This window comes from Rhinoderma darwinii, chromosome 2 (assembly GCF_050947455.1).
Source record: "Rhinoderma darwinii isolate aRhiDar2 chromosome 2, aRhiDar2.hap1, whole genome shotgun sequence".
NCBI classification, from domain to species: domain Eukaryota; kingdom Metazoa; phylum Chordata; class Amphibia; order Anura; family Rhinodermatidae; genus Rhinoderma; species Rhinoderma darwinii.
The window spans coordinates 454043209-454066232 of record NC_134688.1 but is presented as its reverse complement, the minus strand read 5'-3'; the positions used below and the strand labels follow the sequence as shown (position 1 = coordinate 454066232).

Sequence of the window (23024 nt, the reverse complement as noted above, 5' to 3'; positions counted from 1 at the left end):
TGTGTCTGGCGCTATCTACAGGGGAGCTGTGTGTGGCGCTCTCTACAGGGGGGCTCTGTGTGGAGCCATGTACAGGGGGGTTGTGTGTGGAGCTAGCTACAGGGGGCTGTGTGTGGCACTATCTACAGGGGGGCTGTGTGTGGAGCTATCTACAGGGGGCTGTGTGTGACGCTATGTACAGGGGGGCTGTGTGTGGAGCTATCTACAGGGGGCTGTGTGTGGAGCTATCTACAGGGGGGCTGTGTCTGGCGCTATCTACAGGGGGGCTGTGTGTGGAGCTATCTACAGGGGGCTGTGTGTGACGCTATGTACAGGGGGGCTGTGTGTGGAGCTATCTACAGGGGGCTGTGTGTGGAGCTATCTACAGAGGGGCTATGTCTGGCGCTATGTACAGGGGGACTGTGTCTGGCGCTATGTACAGGGGGGCTGTGTGTTGAGCAATCTACAGGGGGGCTTTGTGTGGAGCTATCTACAGGGGGGCTGTAACTGGAGCTATCTACAGGGGCCTGTGTGTGGTGTTATGTACAGGGGGGCTGTGTGTGGAGCAATCTACAGGGGGGCTGTGTGTGGAGCGATCTACAGGGGGGCTGTGTGTGGAGCTATCTACAGGGGGCTGTGTCTGGCGCTATGTACAGGGGGACTGTGTGTGGAGCAATCTACAGGGGGGCTCTGGTGGATGATTTTTCCATAGCAGAGTTACACAACTGGAAAAAAAAAATCCCCATCATGTAACTCTGCTACCTGTCAATTGAAAAGTCATCAACCACAGGGACTCCCTCTTGACTTTCATTGTTCTCAGCCTTTTGGTTTGTCCTGCAGCTGCTGCCACCGTGATGAGCAAGATCAAGTAACACAAAGACGATATAACCGGATCCATAATATCTGTGATATCCAGACAGTCTAGAGATCCGCAGTGAGAATTTGAGCTTGTTATTTGCAGAAGAATCTGGCCGTGATTTGATGTGTTGATGCGGGATATTGGGCGTGGTTAGGGGGCGTGGCTTAAAATGTCCCTCTTTTCCGAATTCAAAAGTTGGAAGGTATGTATATCTTTACTATTCAACACAACTATAAAAATTAGTTCAACAGCATAAAAAGGAAAATGTCTACGAATCAAATACATATGTTTGCATCAATGTTTCACAGCTAAATATGAACCCCTTAATAAAGACATTACTACAAAATCTGTGGAGTAAAGAACAGTAGTGCAAAAGGGCATATTGGTAAGCATGATGCATGCTGCAAATAAAAAGTATTGTATTACTAACCCATGTTTAAGGAACACATGAAATGGCATCCACCCAGACGAAGGCATTCTGCCGAAAGCGGGTGGAGGATGACACTGATTGCCAAAGACAGAATCCCTGTGTCATACGCCGCCCCCTCAAGCTCTGCTCTAGGAATAACACAGTATATCAGCATCTAGACCGTTCCATTTACTCAATTGAACGTAAAGGGTTATTCACAACTCAGACATTTATGTTCTATGGAAGTTATGCTGCTCGGCTGTTTCCGTAACTTTGAACACATGGAGTGAGCCGCATGCATGTGTAGCCACTTCTTCCGGCCACTTAGTCCCGGCCTGAAGTCGGCAGCCAGCAGCCGCCTCACCAGGCAAAACGGGGGTTGGATGACCCTTGTTATTTATATAGGTGTGGGTCCCAGATCAGACATTTATGGTATGCATATGCATATGCCATAAATGTCTGAGTTGGGAAAAAAGCATTTAATGCAATTTCCTAATATTTTAGTCCAATCATGAACAATTTAGTCTCTTGTAAGTTCAGTTGTTAGTGCTCCAGACTTCAGTTTCCGAGACATGAAGTGGCTATTTGACAGATACCAACATCAGCTATGCTCGCTCCAGTCAACCATAATATCACCTAGTAAACTGGAGTGTACACCCGAGGGTCTTCCTGGCAGCCAATTGTGACTGGACCCTTCATCTCCTATCTCATTGCACAGAAACATGCTTACTTAATTTTTTGGGCTGTGAGTGTGACACATGATCTGACGTGGCAACTAGAACACAGCCATCACTATAATTTATAGCTATTACAATTACTAGACATTTTACATACCAGTGATATTAGCAAGAGAGGAAGTAGCTAGCTTCTTATACTATTTAGATGAAATCAATAAAACTGTCCATAAATGCATTTAAGAAAGGACATTTTTATAACCAAATATAGCAGTGTTATTGTAGTTTACATTCAAATCACAAGAACTACACTTTTATGTGTCACCTGATAATGATACGTCTTTACATTATATATTAAGACTGCAAATTTCCTATAGCCAAAGACAACTATAACAAGCCAAACCCTTACTGTAAAAAACATATATTAAGTAAAAATATGTTGGAATTGGATAATTATTCCCTTTAAACCAAGGAACAAGAGTTACAATGTCAAATATGTCATGTTTTGTGTCCAACATTTTGCTTTAGGGCCCATGGACACATTGTAGTTTTCAATGGTACCATTTTGGAGTACATAGGACATATTGATGAGCCTTTAATTGTTTATTTGAGAAGGGGAATGAAAAAAACAAAACCCTACAATTCTGTCATTGTTCTTTTTTTTATAGTACGGGTTGTTGCAGTTCCAATTATGTATATTTTTTTATATAATAAAGCATTTTGTAAAGTTAAAGTAGGTTTTTGTTTCTTAAAATTTTTTTAAAAAAATTTGTTGTTTGAGAAAATGTATCTTTTACATAGTAAGAAAAGAATAAACAATGCAAAAACTTTCCGCCATAACATATACAGTGATTGATAAACAGCTTTGAGCAGTCCCTGAGATCATAGGAGAGGAGATCCGCACACAGGGCCGTCCTTAGCACCTGGCGAACCCGGGCAAGTGCCGGGGCCCACTACCCTTGGGGGTCACGTATATGGACAGTGATGTCAGAGGGAGAGAAGGAGTCACAGGCAGAGCGCTACAAGCGGGTCTGTTCCGGGACTCCGTCTCTAGGGAAGCCCCTGACATCACTGTCCATATATTGGCGGTGTTGTCAGGAGCAGAGCAGTGTCCCAGGCAGAGTGCTAGTAGCGCTGTGTGTGGCGCTATCTACAGGGGGGCTGTGTGTGGAGCTATCTACAAGGGGCTGTGTGTGATGCTATGTACAGGGGGGCTGTGTGTGGAGCTATCTACAGGGGGGCTGTGTGTGGAGCTATCTACAGGGGGGGGTGTCTGGCGCTATGTACAGGGAGGCTGTGTGGAGCAATCTACAGGGGGGCTGTGTCTGGCGCTATGTACATGGGGGATGTGTGGCGCTATCTACAGGGGAGGGGGCTGTGTGTGGAGCTATCTACAGGGGGGGCTGTGTGTGTAGCTATCTACCGGGGGGGCTGTGTGTGGAGCTATCTACAGGGGGGCTGTGTGTGGAGATATCTACAGGGGGGGCTGTGTCTGGCACTATCTACAGGGGGCTGTGTGTGGCGCTCTCTACAGGGGGGCTCTGTGTGGAAGCCCCTGACATCACTGTCCATATATTGGCGGTGTTGTCAGGAGCAGAGCAGTGTCCCAGGCAGAGTGCTAGTAGCGCTCTGCCCGGCACTTTGGCTCAGGGGTTGCCCCTAACATCACTAGTTGTATATGGCCAGTGATGTCATGGGTTTTCCCAGAGCTGGAGTACTGGAGCAGAGCCTTTACTAGCGCTATGCCCGGGACTTCAGCTCTGCTCCGGACATCACTATCCATATATGGACAGGGATGTCAGGAGCACTGCAGGAGTCCCAGGCAGAGTGCTAGTAGTGCTCTGCCTGGGACTATGGCTCTGGGGTTGCCCCTGACAACACTGTCCATATATGGATAGTGACGTCAGGGGTTTCTCCTGAAGCGGAAACCCCAGCCAGAACATCGGCAATGCTCTGGCTGAGGATTCCACTCCTAGACGAAACCCCAAAGTCGCTACCTACAGAGAGGGAAGCTGTGTGGTGCTACCAGGGAGGGAGGCTGTGTGGCACTACCTTTGAGGAGGGGGCTGTGTGGCACTACCTGGGAGGAGGGGGCTGTGTGGCACTACCTGGGAGGAGGGGACTGTGTGGCACTATCTACAGAGGGCACAAAATTTATGGAAGTACAAACTGGGGGCCTAACTTTTATAGGAGGGCACAAAGTGAAGATTTCTGCCATTTTACTGCTGCCGTATGTTCCCCTGCAAAGGGGCCTACTAAGCCTGTGTCGCCCAAGGGCCCACGTAAACCTGGAGCCGGCCCTGTCTGCACAGCAGGCATAATGAGAGGGTTTGATGTAGAGAGGGACACCTTTGATTAGGAAATATGCCAGGGCAACATAATCATACAGAAACATACATGAAACACTAAAATACGAAGGGAGGAACGAGAAGAAGAGAATAAAAAAACGTACAGGGTGGGTAGGTTAGGGCAAGGTTAGTATATGTTGGTCCGACCCAGAAAGGAGCAGTAGGAAGGTGAACTTTGGAAGAGAAGCCAACGGGTCCATGCCGAGGACAAGGAAGAATGTTTGTCGTGGAGTAACACGGCGAGCGCCACTAACTTTTTTGACATAATAAAATACATAATAAAGTACATTATTATACACTAGTGTAAAATGCCGATGGGTTGACAGAGGGTTCCCCCTCCCTTTGTCTAACCACTTAGAAGCCGTGGTCGCTATTGACAATAGCAGCTAAGGGATTAAATGGCCATGATCAGAGTTATCCCTGGCCCATGCCGTTGCAGCAAAGTGTCAGCTGTAATATACAGCTTCTGAGCCCGCACCATTCCTGTGCTGTAGATTTATTGCGCTTTGCCCCAACTACATGGCACCTGTGCTGGAAATGTATGGAAGATGTCGCCAAAGGATTAAAGTCTCATGGACCATATTATGGATTGATCCGTAATAAAGCACCCATAGCCTGCCATGGGCGAAAGTTGTACCATGTGCCTCCGATAATTTAGAGAAGAATACTTGCCTCACGGAGGCACCATATACAGGCATGCAGATTACACATAGGGGTTCCATGTGCCACCATACAGGGTCTGTGCATGTGATTTTACCAGGTGAATGAGTCCTAAAACTTCCAAGTCCAAGCGAGAGGGTGAATATTTTTCCAGACTCTGTATGTACACAAATAAAATCTATTACTATGTAACCCACTGACCACCATACTACGTGCTCAGGACGAGAGGCTACTTCTAAAACAATATCTACTTTTTGTCCTTTAGTTCCTGAAATATTATCCAAACAAGCTGGAACATGTTATTTTTCTGTTCTCACGTAGTTCCTAGGGTTCTTCAAAGCAGCCAGTCTTATAATCTCCCGAATCTCGCCATGAACTAAAGGTAAGATTATTAGAAATCAACAGAAGATGAAAGCATTGAAATTAATTAACTTTCATGCTCGCCGTGCACGGGGACCTTACATAAAGTTTTGGTACTTTCATTTAAAATCTCTTACAGAGCAAATGGCAAATGGCACTCACTTTTTCCATTTATATCCTCCAACCGTTGTGTTTCTTTTAACTTGATCCAAAAACTGCTTTTCGCAGCACATGATTCTAGTTAAACATCATAACGTTTGCTTGATGGCATTACTTTCACTATTGATTACATCAAAATAAACTAGGAACTCTGCTGACTTTTAACCAATGCATGAAATTTAAGCCTCTCGACAAAGGAGCTCCGGCCTGGCCTTCCCTGACCTCTGGACTCTATTTACATGACTTTACCAGTCATCTTAATGCTTGCATGTGCCACCTTTCCCCCGAGTTAATGAGCTGTAAATGTGCCAGCTATGTTGTTGGAATTGCAACATGCTGAACTGGAACGATATTAAAGGAGGAAAGTTCAGAGCAGATTTTGAAAAGAATATTAAAATAAACAGAGGAGGAGGAGGGAAAGGATAAAAAAGAAAGAAGGAAAAAATAGTGAGACCACTTCTATATCCATCTCTGAAACCAATTTTTTTATTATTGTTCTAATGCATCTAAAATGTAAAACAAAGCAAGTTTGTTTTCAGTTCCTATTACAATATTTGCTACATAGTAGGTTCAATCATTAACTAATCACCAAAATCCACAAAAAATATGGCGGGGACAAAGCTAGATAACGCAAGGCTCACTGTAGTAAAGTTGTAAGGCTGCAAAGCAAGACAGAGGAGTCCAGAGTTCAAGTTCAAGAAGTTTAGTTCCTGACATCATATCTTTGCAGGTTGCAGAGTGTGAAGTTTGGGGAAAAATGGGGTGACAATACTTTGTGTGGTATACAGAGAAGGTGCTGGGCAGCCCGTCTTATATAATGGCATGGGTGTAAGTAGTAGGCTGTATGCCAGCATGGTGCACTACATGTAACCGTGTGTCTGGCACCTTATAGAAGCTGTAAAGGATCTGCCAGGCACAGCGGAGTTAACTCCCAGAACTAATCAGTCAGCACCTGAGAATACATCCCTGAGACTGACTCCTGCTTCCACCATTCAGGCTGGCAGGCTTAGGAGTGGGAGAGCCTATCGTAACCTGGCCAGACTCAGCTAGCTCCCGCCCTCGGTCTATTTAAGCCTGCACTTCCTGTCCCTCGGTGCTTGTTATTGCTTGTGTTTCCCACCTTGTGGTTTCCTGACCCAGCTACAGCTCCTGCTATTTTTGATCCTGCTCCATACAGACCCTGGCTTACCGACTACTCTTCTGCTTTTCGTTTTGTACCTCGCACACTCCTGGCTTGACTCGGCTCGTTCACCACTCTGGTTGCTCACGGTGTTGCCGTGGGCAACGGCCCCTTTTCCTTGCTTGTGTTCCTTGTATGTTTGTCGTGTTTGTCGTGCACTTACTGAGCGCAGGGACCGCCGCCCAGTTGTACCCCGTCGCCTAGGGCGGGTCGTTGCAAGTAGGCAGGGACAGAGTGGCGGGTAGATTAGGGCTCACTTGTCCGTCTCCCTACCCCCTGCCATTACATAATAACAAGCCCATACCTAGTCTACCCCTGGTCCCTGACACCACTATGGATCCCCGTGAGACCCTGGCTCAGCAAATGCAGGGTCTCTCCCTACAGGTCCAGGCCCTGGCTCAGAGGGTCAACCAGCCTGATGCTACCCTGGTAGTTCCCCTCACCGCACCTCTTGAACCCCACCTCAAGTTGCCCGACCGGTTCTCAGGGGACCGGAGGGCTTTTCTCTCCTTTCGGGAGAGTTGTAGGCTTTACTTTCGTTTAAAGCCTCATTCCTCAGGTTCTGAGAGCCAGCGGGTGGGTATAATTATGTCCCGGCTCCAGGAAGGGCCCCAAGAGTGGGCCTTCTCCTTGGCTCCTGACGCCCCTGAACTTTCCTCCGTTGATTGTTTCTTTTCTGCTCTCGGACTTATTTATGACGAGACTGACAGGACTGCCTTTGCCGAGAGTCAGCTGGTGACCTTAAGTCAGGGTAAGAGACCTGTTGAGGAGTATTGCTCTGACTTTCGGAAGTGGTGCGTAGCTTCTCGGTGGAATGACCCTGCCTTAAGGTGCCAGTTTAGGTTGGGTCTGTCGAATGCCCTGAAAGACCTGCTAGTTAGCTATCCCTCTTCTGACTCCCTAGACCAGGTTATGGCTTTAGCGATACGACTTGACCGACGTCTCAGGGAACGACAACGTGAACGTTTATGTGTTTTCTCCTCCGACTCCCCCATGATGCCTCCCGAAGCTCCGTTGCTTCGTTCCTCCCCGAAAGATTCAGAGATACCTATGCAACTCGGGGCCTCCGTGTCCCCCCAACAACGTAGAGAATTCCGCAGGAAGAATGGTCTCTGCTTCTACTGTGGGGACGACAAGCATCAAGTGAACAACTGTCCTAAGCGTAAGGTTGCAGCCAGAGAACTTCCGCGTCTAAGTGATCATCGGGGAGGTCACTTGGGCGCACAGGTATTTCCAGTAAATATGAAACGTACTAAGATCTTGCTTCCCTTTCAGGTCTCTTTTGGTGGTAGGTCTGCTACCGGCAGTGCCTTCGTGGATTCAGGGTCCTCTACTAATATCATGTCTGTGGAATTTGCTATGTCCCTTGCTATGCCTCTTATTGATTTGCCTAAACCTGTCCCGGTAGTGGGTATCGACGCCACTCCTCTTGCTAATGGTTATTTTACACAGCATACCCCTGTTTTTGAACTCCTTGTTGGCTCCATGCATTTGGAGCAATGCTCTGTACCGTTGATGCAGGGATTATCGTACGATTTGGTTCTAGGTCTTCCCTGGTTGCAGTTGCATAATCCTACGTTTGACTGGAATACTGGGGAGCTAACCAAATGGGGTAATGAATGTTGTACGTCATGTTTTTCTGTTAATTCTATTTCTCCCCCTAAGGAGGCGAATACGCTACCCGAGTTTGTTCAGGACTTCGCTGATGTTTTCTCTAGGGAGGCCTCCGAAGTGTTACCTCCTCATAGAGAATACGACTGCGCTATCGAATTGGTACCAGGAGCTAAGCTTCCTAAGGGTAGGATATTTAATCTTTCTTGTCCCGAACGTGAAGCTATGAGAGTGTATATCCAGGAATCCCTGGCCAAGGGTTACATTCGTCCCTCTTCTTCTCCGGTAGGTGCTGGCTTCTTCTTCGTGGGGAAGAAGGATGGTGGTCTTAGGCCATGCATTGACTACCGTGGCCTGAATAAGGTCACGGTAAGGAACCAGTATCCCCTTCCTTTGATTCCTGATCTCTTTAATCAGGTTCAGGGGGCCCAATGGTTTTCTAAATTGGATCTACGGGGGGCGTATAACCTTATTCGCATCAAAGAGGGGGATGAGTGGAAGACTGCGTTTAACACGCCCGAAGGCCATTTCGAATACCTCGTCATGCCCTTTGGGTTGTGTAATGCCCCTGCGGTCTTCCAGAATTTCATAAATGAGATTTTGAGAAATTACCTGGGGATTTTTCTGGTAGTGTACCTTGATGACATACTGGTGTTTTCCAAGGACTGGTCCTCCCACGTGGAGCATGTCAGGAAGGTGCTCCAGGTCCTTCGGGAAAATAAACTGTTTGCCAAAACCGAAAAATGTGTGTTTGGGGTACAGGAGATTCCATTTTTGGGTCAAATCCTCACTCCTCATGAATTCCGCATGGACCCCGCCAAGGTTCAGGCTGTGGCAGAATGGGTCCAACCTGCCTCCCTGAAGGCGTTACAGTGTTTTTTGGGGTTCGCTAATTATTACAGGAGATTTATTGCTAACTTCTCGGTTATCGCTAAGCCCCTTACGGACCTCACTCGCAAAGGTGCTGATCTCCTCCACTGGCCTCCTGAGGCTGTGCAGGCTTTTGAGGTCCTTAAGAAGTGCTTTGTCTCGGCCCCGGTGCTGGTTCAGCCCAACCAAATGGAGCCATTTATCGTGGAAGTTGACGCATCTGAGGTGGGAGTGGGGGCTGTCTTGTCCCAGGGTACCAGCTCCCTCACCCATCTCCGCCCCTGTGCCTACTTCTCCAGGAAGTTTTCGCCAACTGAAAGTAACTATGATATTGGCAACCGCGAACTCTTAGCCATTAAATGGGCATTTGAAGAGTGGCGCCACTTCCTGGAGGGGGCTAGGCACCAGGTAACGGTCCTTACCGACCACAAGAATCTGGTTTTCCTAGAATCTGCCCGGAGGCTAAACCCGAGACAAGCTCGATGGGCGTTATTTTTTACCATATTCAATTTTTTGGTTACCTATAGGGCTGGGTCTAAAAATATTAAGGCTGATGCACTGTCGCGTAGCTTCATGGCCAGCCCTCCTTCGGAGGAAGATCCTGCTTGTATTTTGCCTCCAGGTATAATCATTTCCTCGATCGATTCTGATTTAGTCTCTGAAATTGCTGCTGATCAAGGTGCAGCTCCCGGGAACCTTCCTGAGAACAAGCTGTTTGTTCCCCTGCAATTCCGGCTAAGGGTACTTAGGGAAAATCATGACTCCGCACTATCTGGCCATCCAGGCATCCTGGGTACCAAACACCTCATTACCAGAAATTATTGGTGGCCTGGGTTGCCTAAAGACGTTAAGGCCTACGTCGCCGCTTGTGAGGTTTGTGCTAGGTCCAAGACTCCCAGGTCCCGACCAGCGGGCTTACTGCGTTCGTTGCCCATTCCCCAGAGACCTTGGACACATATCTCCATGGATCTTATCACCGATTTGCCTCCATCCCAAGGCAAGTCGGTGGTGTGGGTGGTGGTGGACCGCTTCAGTAAGATGTGCCACTTTGTGCCCCTCAAGAAACTACCCAACGCCAAAACGTTGGCTACCTTGTTTGTCAAACACATCCTGCGTCTCCATGGGGTCCCTGTCAATATTGTTTCGGACAGAGGGGTACAATTTGTTTCATTGTTTTGGAGAGCCTTCTGTATGAAGTTGGGGATTGATCTGTCCTTCTCCTCTGCCTTCCATCCTGAAACCAATGGCCAAACGGAGAGGACTAATCAATCTCTAGAACAATACTTAAGGTGTTTTGTCTCTGACTGTCAATTTGATTGGGTCTCTTTCATTCCCCTCGCCGAATTTTCCCTTAATAACCGGGTCAGTAACTCGTCAGGGGTCTCTCCTTTTTTTTGTAATTTTGGGTTTAATCCACGGTTCTCCTCCGTTTCACATGGTAGTTCCAACAATCCTGAGGTAGAGGTCGTTCATCGGGAACTGTGCACAGTCTGGGCCCAGGTTCAGAAAAACCTAGAGGTGTCCCAGAGCGTACAAAAAACTCAGGCTGATAAAAAACGTTCTGCTAACCCCCTGTTTATGGTCGGGGATCTGGTGTGGTTGTCGTCTAGGAACTTGCGTCTCAAGGTTCCGTCCAAGAAGTTTGCTCCCCGGTTTATTGGGCCGTATAAGGTCATTGAGGTCCTCAATCCTGTCTCCTTCCGGCTGGAGTTACCCCCGTCTTTTCGGATACACGACGTGTTTCATGCCTCCCTCCTCAAACGCTGCTCCCCGTCCTTGGCTCCCTCGAGGAGACCTCCTGTTCCCGTCCTCACCCCTGAGGGGGTGGAATTCGAGGTGGCCAGGATTGTGGACAGCAAGATGGTCCAAGGCTCCCTCCAGTACCTGGTCCATTGGAGAGGATACGGGCCCGAGGAGAGGACTTGGGTACCCGCCCGGGATGTTCACGCTGGGGTATTGGTCAGGAGGTTCCACCTGCGTTTCCCCAGTAAGCCAGGTCCACTTAGAAAGGGTCCGGTGGCCCCTCATAAAAGGGGGGGTACTGTAAAGGATCTGCCAGGCACAGCGGAGTTAACTCCCAGAACTAATCAGTCAGCACCTGAGAATACATCCCTGAGACTGACTCCTGCTTCCACCATTCAGGCTGGCAGGCTTAGGAGTGGGAGAGCCTATCGTAACCTGGCCAGACTCAGCTAGCTCCCGCCCTCGGTCTATTTAAGCCTGCACTTCCTGTCCCTCGGTGCTTGTTATTGCTTGTGTTTCCCTCCTTGTGGTTTCCTGACCCAGCTACAGCTCCTGCTATTTTTGATCCTGCTCCATACAGACCCTGGCTTACCGACTACTCTTCTGCTTTTCGTTTTGTACCTCGCACACTCCTGGCTTGACTCGGCTCGTTCACCACTCTGGTTGCTCACGGTGTTGCCGTGGGCAACGGCCCCTTTTCCTTGCTTGTGTTCCTTGTATGTTTGTCGTGTTTGTCGTGCACTTACTGAGCGCAGGGACCGCCGCCCAGTTGTACCCCGTCGCCTAGTGCGGGTCGTTGCAAGTAGGCAGGGACAGAGTGGCGGGTAGATTAGGGCTCACTTGTCCGTCTCCCTACCCCCTGCCATTACAGAAGCATTATCTGTGTACAGTGATAATACTGAACATCCACACTCCTCATAAATGGTAGGTGTGTGAGTGGCTGTTCATCAGTATTTCGAAGCTGTGTGGCCTCCCCCATATGACATAGTGCCTTCCCTGCATCCTGCCTGGAAACTAGTGTTTTAACCTGCCCTTGTATTAGTCAGTATAGCCGGGTTATTACATAACGATGCTGGTTTTTGGGTCTGGAATCCAATAGTTGAGGCAACTACATGGTTACTAATATTAATCAGTTATAATGCAGAGTTCATTGCACTTTAAGGAGTTTTACTTAAAGGAGTTGTAATGCAGCAAGATGGAATGTGTAATAGCCATAACGGGGTTGCCACAGGCTCAGGGCATGAGACATGATCAGATGTAGGTAGAGTTCGGTACACAACAATGGAAGATCAGTCATGGTCAGACCTATATATTGTTCAGTACACAGGAGTGAAACATCAGCTGTCGTCAGGTGTTTGCAGAGTTCGGTACACAGGAATGGAAGATCAGCCATGGTCAAACGTAAGCAAAGTTTGATATATAGGAGAGCAATAGTGGTCAAGCACAGAGAAGGTGGATTACTGGCAAACCAGAATAATCAGACACCGGAAGTACAAAGGTGCAGGCAGCAATTACTGTTTGGCCATATAGCAGGTACAATCCATTACTTATCACCAAGAGCAGCAAACACATGGATGGGAGAAAGCTAAAACACGTAAGGATCTCTGTAGCATAGCATTCAATGCTGCAAAGGAAGACTGAAGAGTCCAGAGTTCAAGTCCAGAAAGTTCAATTCCTGACACCCAATATAAGAATCCTTAAATAGTGTCCACGGACAGTAATGAGCCCTTATTGTACCTCTGTGTGTCTTTAATTCTATACACAAGAACAAGGAGGTTTTTTCTCATCGTTTCTTTAATAATTGGTGAGAGCAAAAATTGTGGCATGCAGTACCACATGTAATATTACTGAGGCATTCAAAAAGTTTTGATTCTAGAGGAGAACACAATATGGCAGATTTACTATTGCTATCTAAGGGGGTTGACACGGTTTTTTTTGTTGGGCAAAATTTTGGCACAATTTTGGCGCACTCCGATGTATTTTAGGCCACGCCCTATTTTCACTAAATTATGCTCCTTTTTCACTAATAAATTTGTCTATATTGATTTGTGCCATTAAAAGGGCAACTTAGGCCAGAATTCTGGCGCAGTAACAATAGCAAATCTAGCCCGACATGTCTCGATGGCTGTGGCTTTCCTTGGCAAAATCAGTTAGTTCAAAGTAATTGGACATTTTGCTTTCTAATATAAATGTAGCTGAGCTAATATTGTCAATGAAATGTTTGATTAGGCTAAATTTTCTGATATCTCAACATGTAAACCTACAGTCCTATGTACAACCGCTGATACTACAGCACTTGGTTATTGACACTTTAAACTGCAATATAAATTCAATTCAGCCGCATCTGCATATCGGACTAGTGGTCACAGCTATCAAAACATAAACCTAAGTTCAGCAAAATGTTTCCATGTTTTCCATGTCTGAAAAAGCAGTTACCACTAAGACCATCCTAAACCTATAATCAGCCTTAATCTTTCTGGAAATCTAAAATAACAGATGTTTTCTAAAATAAAGGTGCATCAGCGCAGTTTGCGACATGTTTAATACCGCATGTACAGTACACTTCTCTTCTCAAAATAGGTCAGCTATAAATTGGTATTGAACGCCTAGAAGTCATCTTGAACACGTCTGCACATCAGGTAAAAATAAAGGTAATTAACCTTAGTAAGCTTAACCCATTAATGACCAAGACTGTTTTACATTTTTTTATTGACATGACTTTATCATACCATGTTTTATGCAGAAGAAGAGTAGTAAAAAATAGATTTTGTCTTTTTTTTTGTTTATTTGTTTACTTTTTTATTCCATTCAAGGTTCACACTCGATATCTTGTTAAAGGGCTTGTCCAGTACCGGACAACTGATAACCTATCCACCGGATATTTCCTCAGTTTATGATTGGTGTGGGTCCGACACCCGGACCCCGCACTGATCAGCTGCTCCGGCTGCCTGCGGGCACCAGAAGTCCATGCTGGAAGCAGTTGGCTCCGGCCATAGAATAGCGGCCGAGCTGCCATACTGCAGCGCTGCTCCTATTCAAGTGAATAGGAGCAGCGCTGCAGTTCTGCAGCACGGCCGCTATGCAATGTATGGAGCCAACTGCTTCCGGCTTTGTACATTGCATACTGTGCAATGAAATCTGGTGCCTGCAGGCAGCTGGAGCAGCTGATTGGTGCGGGGTCCATGTGTTGGACCCGCACCAATGATATACTGATGACCTATCGAGGATAGATCATAATTTGTCTGGTAGTGGACAGCCCCTTTAAAATAGTTCTTTCGGTTATTACAATCATGGGAATAACTAATACATGTACATTTTTTTTTGTTTTTATGTAGCGTACGTGTAACAAACTTTAATTTTACACTAAATAATCATCTTTATTACGTTTATTTAAGTTTTTTTCTGAGACATTATTTTTTTCTTTTTATTACTTTCTTTTTTAATCCTATTAAGGGATTACTGTTTTATATCATTATTTTAAACTTATAATGTATTTGCATACTTCTATATGCTAATACTTAATGACTAGACCGGACTCATAACTATGAGTCTGCTGTATTCTTTCAGTGATCCTATTAGCCCAACAGCACACCTTTGTTGTGCCATTTTGGCTACTGGGGGTACGGACATGTAGTTGTAATATTCTGCCTTCACATTAAACTAACAGACTGATATTATGCTGCTTTACCTTTACCTTGAACCTAATTCATTGTCTGCTCCAGGTTCTAGCTTCAGTTCCCCTGTTTGAGCTCTGACATCAGTTTGTTTATTGGACCTACTATTGAAGCTTGTGGGCCCCAATAAAAAATACGTAACCAGGTCCCCCGCCTACCAGTGTGCCAGTTATATTACTGGTGTCTTCTTAAGTGCCTCCTCAGACATCAGGGGTGGAGTGCAACTGCCTTCTATGCATACCCTATAGCTACGCAATCTGCGTTAATCTTGCCATCATAAATACCAAAAAGCTTGATAGAACCCCTGACAGAACCTTCTAACACAAGTGTGAACAATGCCTAATCTGCTCATTAACTTTTAAGGAGGCACTATACAAAAATCAAGCATGCTTATTAGACTTGCCCAATAGAAACTACAATATACCTATGTCGTAGTAACTCAAGAAAATAGTTCTTGTTTTGGATTGTTCTGATTTAACTCCTTTAAATAAAAAAAAAATTATGACTTTGATTGTACTAAGATAAACAAATGGTTTCCACCAGTTTGTCTTCTACTCGATGTCGTCATGTGTTCGCCATTCATGTCCATCCAACAATGTGATGTGTGGTGTGATTTGCAGAGATGTTTGTATGAAGGATTATCCCAGAGTATAAATCATGTGATGTGCTGAACGGGCATCAGTAACCAATTACAGGCTGATTTATTTTCATTTCTTCTATATTTTTTTTTTGTTTTTCATTGGCTGCTGTTGTATTTTATATGACAGATAAATATCTAGTAGGTTAAAGCTCTTACTTGAGAGAGATATTTACACATTTCAGTTTTCATTCTTCATCTCTGGTTTGGCCATGTGTGTGTCAGGGTTCAAATGTAGCCAAAAGTTTACGCAGCCAAAATATATCTAAAGTCTTTTTTCTTGAAGATACATTTTAATACATATAATAGGGACCTAGACAAATATAATTCTAATAATTTATAGCAAACTAAAAGTAAAATAATAAACAAAACAAGAAAATAAACAATGAGACAAAAGGAGAAAGTTCCCTTCCCATAAGTGTTTACAATCTAAATGGAATGGGGTGAGTGACACACTAGTTATAAGGTGCTAATTTTGTCCAAGGACGTGCCCCTTGTGTTGGCATGGGCAATATAAATAAAGTTGCATGAACCCATTAACCTGGCAGTATCTCAAACAACATGGATATAAAGTGTAATGTGTTGCAACAAGAGCAGATTGTTGAGGACAGGGTACAGTGGAGTTCCGTGGGACCAGGTCAGGTTGTAAATGGGCCATGGATTATGGTTATGTGGCATAAATCTCCTTAAAGTAATGAGTTTTCAAGGCACATTTCAAACTTGGAATAATAAAACAAGTCTAATTTCCAAGGACAGTGAGTTACAGAGAATAGATGCAGCACAGGAGAAGTTCTGTAGATGGGAATGAGAGTATGTAATAAGGAATGATGAAAGTCAAACGTCATTGCCTGGGTGAAGAGTACAAATGGGTTGGTAGTTGGAGTTGTATGACAATGCAGAATTGTGGAGAGATTTGTAGACTGGGAGAAGAGTTTTGAATTTAATTATTCTAAAAACAAGTCACCAATGAGTGACAGAGAGAAGCGGCGTAAGTATAATCGCTAGACAGAAAGATCACCCGGGCTGCTGCCTTCATGATGGAGTGAAGAGGAGTCAGTCTGTTTAGTGAAATGACAATTAGTAGAGAGTTACAGTAGGCTAGGTGAGAAATGATTAGGACCTAGTTACTGCTTTAGCAGTGTCAGTGGTCAGGTAGTAACAGAAATGTTTTTTAGGAGAAGGTGACAGGATTTGACAATGTATTGAACGTGAAAAAGAAAGGAAACATTAGAGTCAACTATGACTCTAAAAATTGTCTCTAGATGAATACTTCTTGGTCACAAAATTCAGATTAATGGTACTGAACTTAAAAGGTTGTCCCACGGATGACATTTATTACCTATCCACAGAACAGGTGATAAATGTACGATCGCTGGAGGCCCCACTGCTGGGAATCCCACTGATGACCAGATCTATCGATGTTCCCGACTGTTTCCGTTAGTCCCAGAGACTTTGAATGTGTCGGCAGCACGCATGCTCAAGCACCACTCCATGCAAACCCCTTCTCACCACGTTCATTCAGTGAAACAAGGGACTCAAGACCCCTGTTCTAGTGATCAGTGGGGGTCCCAGCAGCCGGATAGCAAGCAATCATACATTTATCAGCTATCCTGTGGATAACATATATATCTGATTTGTGGCAAAACCATGGGATTGTAAATCATAACTAAAAGATATATAACAAACAGTGGTGATTGAGCAATTATCCTTATAATGAGTATTAAAGTCAATGCAGAAGTTATGACAACATCAATGGGGGATAGTAGGATATGTAGTTAGGGTTATCCTTGCAGGCAGGGCCGGCCTTTGGGGTGTGCAACCTGTGCCATCGCACAGGGCGCATCACTCCAGCAGGTGGAAGGGGACACTGTGCTGTCCTCCCTTCCCCTGCTTGTGTTTCTAAAGTGCCCAGGTCCGGTGACTCTGCAGCTGCCTGGGCGCTCCTTCTCTGCTCTCGGCATAACTACTGCCGTAGCAGTCATAGTGGCTGCTGCGGGGCCTGCAGCATGAGGGGCCCGTGCCGCTGCCAGCACAGGCTCCTCCATGCTCGGTCACGCTGCTAGCAGCCGCTATGGCTGCTACAGCGGTAGCGACTCCACATTCAATAGTATCTGCATCCTTAAAAGGCATTATGTTGTGTTGGAGCATTAAAGGGGGACATTATACAGTGTATGGGCACTAAAAGGGGCATTGTACTGTGTGGGGGCACTTGGGATACATACTGTGGGTGGGCACTAATGGGGGTATTATATTGTGTGGGGGCACTTGGGGGACATTATACTGTGTGTGGGCACTAAAGGGGGCATTATACTGTGTGAGGGACTTTGGGGAAATTGTACTGTGTGTGGGCACTCAAGGGGGCATTATACTGTGGGGGCAATAAAGGAGGCATTATACTGTGTGGGGCCACTCAAAAGACATTAAACTGTGTGGGGCCACCATGGAGGCATTATACTGTGTGTGGGCCACTAAGGGGACATTATACTGTGTAATAGCACTACAGGGGGCAACATAGCACTTAGGGGGCATTGTACTGTGTGGGCACACTTAGAGGACAAAATACTGTGTCCTTAATGGGGTTATAATATATTATTAAATATTATTATACTGCATGGGGCAGCTATGTGGGCATTATACTGTGCTCGGGCCACTAAAGTGGCATTATACTGTGTGAGAGGCAATATACTGTGTGGGGCACATAGGGGACATTATATTATGCGGAGGGCACTAAATGGATATTAAACTGTGTAGGAGCACTATAAAGGACATTATACTGTGTGGGGGTACTAAAAAGGTTTTTTATACTGTGGGGGCCATTATACTTTTTTATGGGGCATTTCTTTTATGATGGGATGGGGTACCGAAAGAAAATTTTGCACAAGGCACCATCTATCCTAAGGCCACCCTGCTTGCATGGATGAGTCAATTGAGTCTGCATGGTTAGGCTATATCTTGACAGTATGGTCTGACTAATCCCAGAAGTACCTCCAAGATTTCCATAATCTCTCAAAGGCAGATGGAACTATGTTTGCCAGACACACAAGTTCCCTATATCTTTAAGTGATTTTGCCCAGCTCTTAATGGGGTTTTCCACTTTCTAAAAACTGATGACCTATCCACTGTATAGGTTATCAGTATATGATCGGTACATGTCTGACACCCGGACCCCGCACCGATCCAGCACTCCGACTGCCGGACGATGTTGCCAGAATCAGATGGCTCCGGTCAAAGAATAGCGGCCAAGCTGCAGTACTGCTTCTATTCAAGTGAATATGAGCAGAGCTGCAGTTCTGCCGAACAGCCGCTATGTAGTGGTCAGCGCCATCTGCTTCCGGCTCCAACTATTGCATCCCGTTGCAAACATCCGTTGCACGGAGACAGCCGGAGTTGCGGATCGGCACGTGGTCCGGATGTCGGACATGCACTGATAATATACTGATGACCTATCCGGTGGATAGGTCATCAGTTTTCAGAAAGTGGACAACCCCTTTAAGCTATTGAGGGAGATCTTTGTTAGGCTCTGTTCACTTTAGCTGAATGGCTTCTGTTTATACACTCCTCAACATTGAAATTGCAAGACCAAGAAGGAAACATTTTGGAATTGTGGAAATCACAGGATCGATAGACATGTTAATGATGTGCAATTTAAAAAAAAATGGAAACAAAATATTCCAGACATCTTGATTTATTCAGTATCGAGTATGAGCGCCATGGGCAGAAATACTTACACACCTTGGCATGCTATCAATGAGGTTATTAATGGTTGTCTGAGGAATTTTATGCCACGGTGAATGCACTTGGGCACGCAAATCATCAAGATTGGTTGCTGGCAGCTCCCTTTACAATTGCCGACCAATGACGTTCCAGATGTGATCGATGAGAGACAAGTCCAGAGACACTGCAGGCCATAGTAGCATGTTTAGACCTCGCAGGCTGCTCACAGTAGTATGAGCAACATGCGGCCTGCCATTGTCCTGTTGAAAAGCGGCTTCTCAGACACTTTGGAGAAATGGTCGTACCTCTGGATCTACGACCAAATCAATATAACGCCGAGCTGTTAGTGTTCCTGAAATAAAGACTAGAGGGGTCCAGCTACCATACATTATGCCACCCCACGCCATAATCCCAGGAGTAGGACCGGTGTGAAGTTCCCTTGTGAAAGCCTCTTCGTGGAGTTGCCCACGTGGTTTTCACACCAATTTCCGGCTAACATTGCATCCGAGACAGAAGCGGGACTCATCTCTGAAGAGGATAAACCTCCATCCCAGACTTCATTGCCGTCTTGCTGTGCACCATGATAGCCTTTGAGAGGGGCGGCATGTGGTCAATGGAACACTTGTAGCTAGACATCTGGTTCGTAGCCCAACGTCGTGCAAACTCCTACTGATGGTTTCGGCCAACACTAGTTGCCACTCTAGGCTTGGGATGTGACGTCCCATTTCACTTGCAGTACAGAATGGATTTCAATTCCAATCAGACGATGCATCCATGCATAGGTTTGCATCCGCGCTCCTCTTGCTGTCATTCCCATTCGTTGTTGTTCTCCCAACCTCAGGGACACACAACATTGAAGTGCTGACATCTCGGCCTAGGCGTGTAGCAATCTGCCGGAGTGATAAACAATGGTCTCTCAGTTCAAGGATTTTGTATATCTCAGTTTGTGACAAGTGGTGATAACTGGCACGTCTTCACACAATCATCCCACACCACTTGATATGATTTTTGAGATTTCAGCTGGCTTTCATTCCCCTCCCACATGCAACAGATTGGTGTTAGGTGCTTGAAAATGTAATAATTTGCAGATCTTAGTGACACCTGCTACTTCCTCGATTTGCATAACCTTACGGCTTGTCATTCTTGGTTTTGCAATTTCAATGTTGAGGAGTGTAATAGAGCCGTGGCAACTACGTCAGATTTATTTTCAAATGGAAACAGATGAATCCTGACTGACCCCAATGACCTATAATGTGATCTGTCAGGTTTCCATCAAGTTCTGGTATTTTTGATGGCAAGAATAAAGATTCAGACTGCGCTCCTTTTGCCCTTAAAAATACTCAAAACATTGACAGACTTTCAAAAATGCCAGTGTGAACAGTAACAATAGGTGAGGGTGAGGGATTTGACAACTGAGGAAAAGAAAAATGTTTCTTGAGGATTTCTACCAACAGGCAAAGAAAAGAGATTTAGCATTGCAGATGTGAAAGGGTTATCAGAATTTACAGAAAAGTAACAGTATGTCAAACCAAACCAAGGAGATGCATATTAAATTAGATGTCTGGTTTAGGAAACCCACTTTTTTAATTATCATATTATGGCATTGTAAATTAGTAGATGGTGGATTCTCATCTAATAGCAGCAGCAGAGTGTACCTACAAATAATTTTTCTCTATTTGCAGGACCCATCATCATACGCATGACTATTGACTTAAAAGAGAACTGTGTAATACTTTGTTTCCCCTGTAGGGGTGCTGCAGGGAATTTAACATTTGTTGCTGGGTTCCCTCACAGATTACAGCTGATCATTAAGGGTACCATGTGATCAGCTTATCGTTGGCAGGGCGGACCTGTGGGGTTGTGTGACCATTGAGGTCACACAGGGTGCCACAAAAGGCCAGGCATCTGAGACTTGAAAATCTGAAGAATAATTATATAGCAGTATTTTTTAGACATGGTATAGCGTTGTTTTAGATTACATTATATATGGAGTTGTTACTTAGTCATTGTGGTATTATTTGAATATTTTATGGTGGTATTTACTTAGACATTGTATAATGTTTTAACGCTAGGGTCTAAAATATTAACACTGTATGACCGTACACCATATGGAAGGGGGCGCCAATATACATAGGGCATCATTTAAAGTAAGGCTGGCCCTGATCGTCGGGGAACCTTTCTAAAAAAATATATTGCCCAAAGTGGTCAAGCCTTTCATTAAATTTTTTTAAATTGTAACATTTTATTTATAATGTACAAATTTTTAAACCTAAAATTTATAATTTTCGGTTTTTCAGAGCAGATGGAGCCTGCGTTGCCAGGGCCCGCTGGACCGCCACAGATTGTTGACCCCTGACACTAATCCCTTCCCTTTCGTGTATCATTCTTTTTTATATTATATCCATATGACATATCAGGTACAAATAACAGAAAATCATATAGTATTAACAAATAACAAGTTACATATGTATTACTTGCCAGGCATCTGTACAATCTCCTAGTTGTATTTTTGTTTAAATTCAGAGTTGGAACTGAAAAAAATAACAGCTTGTGAGTTCGTGTAAATTTAGATATCGTCAGACGTTTCTCTGGCGTCTTTCCAAAAATAATCTTGGAAATACAAGTTGGATCCTAAACAATATTTTGTCTTTGTTATGATATTGTAATTATCGCTGCTTTCAATTTGAGAGTGCACACAATGTGTTGCAGGCTCCTCTAGCAGTAAAGGGGAGATGCCAGTTTTTGGCTTCTTTAAATGGCGCCACACACACCACACATAATAATGTGAGATCAAATCAGGATAAGTACAGTTGCTTCCAGAGCCATAAAGCAGGCATTGTACTTGTGCAAGGTTCTGAATCTTCTTAATTAGAAATAGGACATTTTAGCCAAAGTCAATCCCTGTCATATTCCAAAGAACAATGTGTAGCTCATCTGATTTATACCCTTTTCATCCATTTCAGTCTATCAGTTCTATTCATTTCTGCATGTAATACATACTACCTGTAATATTTCAATAAATGTGTTACACAACCCCATTATGTCTACAAAGGATAGTTTGTTTCCAATACACCCTTAACGGGGAGGTCATTTTTAACCCCAGCCTGAATTGAGAAAACGTATCTCTTAATATCTGGTCTTCAAAAACAAACCTCACAACATGTCAGATAATTTAAGGAGTTTTATATTAGAGGTTAGAAATAGAAAAAGGGGTCACCCTTTTTTTTCCAGAAACAGTGCCAGCAAGTCAATAAAGCTAAGCTGCAACACCAGACACGGCCAATGTACAAGAAGACCTTTTTTCTCATTCTAGACAACCCCTTTTAGGCCAGGATCAAACACACACAGTTTTGATGCAGTTTTTGTGCCAATTTTTTAGCTCCGTTTTTTTTGCCAAACTCGACACAAAACAAAGGAGACGCATCAGTCTGTTATTTATACCTTAATTTCTGGCTTTAGCGAAAAGAAAGTGAGCCAAAAACGGCACCAAACATTGCATCACAACTGTGTGTGTGTGTGATCCTGGGCTAATAAAAGAACCAATGAGCTACCCGAGTGACCCTAAAAACAAAAAAACTCCACTTTTATGTGAACTATATATCTAGTCCATATTTTCAACTGAAATGGTTGACACTGTCTTACAGATGAAACCAAATAACTTGTTTGTACACACAATATTAATGCAAAACATTGGAGCATGAAATCATTTTATAATACATGCAAACTTTATTCTAGGTTCAATTATTGTCAGAAATGTAAGAAAATAGCTCCCAGCCACACCAAGACACTACAGTTCATAGCTGAAACATGAATGGCAAAGAAGTGGAGAGATCAACTTGCATTATCTGCTGCATCACCCATTAATTTCTTATTTTGGAAGTGCAGTTCCTTTTAGGGTATGTGCACACACACTAATTACGTCCGTAATTGACGGACGTATTTCGGCCGCAAGTACCGGACCGAACACAGTGCAGGGAGCCGGGCTCCTAGCATCATACTTATGTACGATGCTAGGAGTCCCTGCCTCTCCGTGGAACTACTGTCCCGTACTGTAATCATGTTTTCATTACGGGACAGTTGTCCTGCAGCGAGGCAGGGACTCCTAGCATCGTACATAAGTATGATGCTAGGAGCCCGGCTCCCTACA

General features: G+C 44.8%; 1 long non-coding RNA gene across 1 annotated transcript; it reads left to right on the top strand.

Annotated features, from left to right (window-relative positions):
* Positions 1–858: 858 nt before the first annotated feature.
* On the top strand, positions 859–21846 carry LOC142741570 (uncharacterized). The gene is made up of 4 exons (XR_012881200.1): positions 859–1040; positions 5195–5311; positions 13433–13491; positions 21175–21846. It is a non-coding gene; the product is annotated as an uncharacterized LOC142741570 (long non-coding RNA).
* The last annotated feature ends 1178 nt before the right edge of the window (positions 21847–23024 follow it).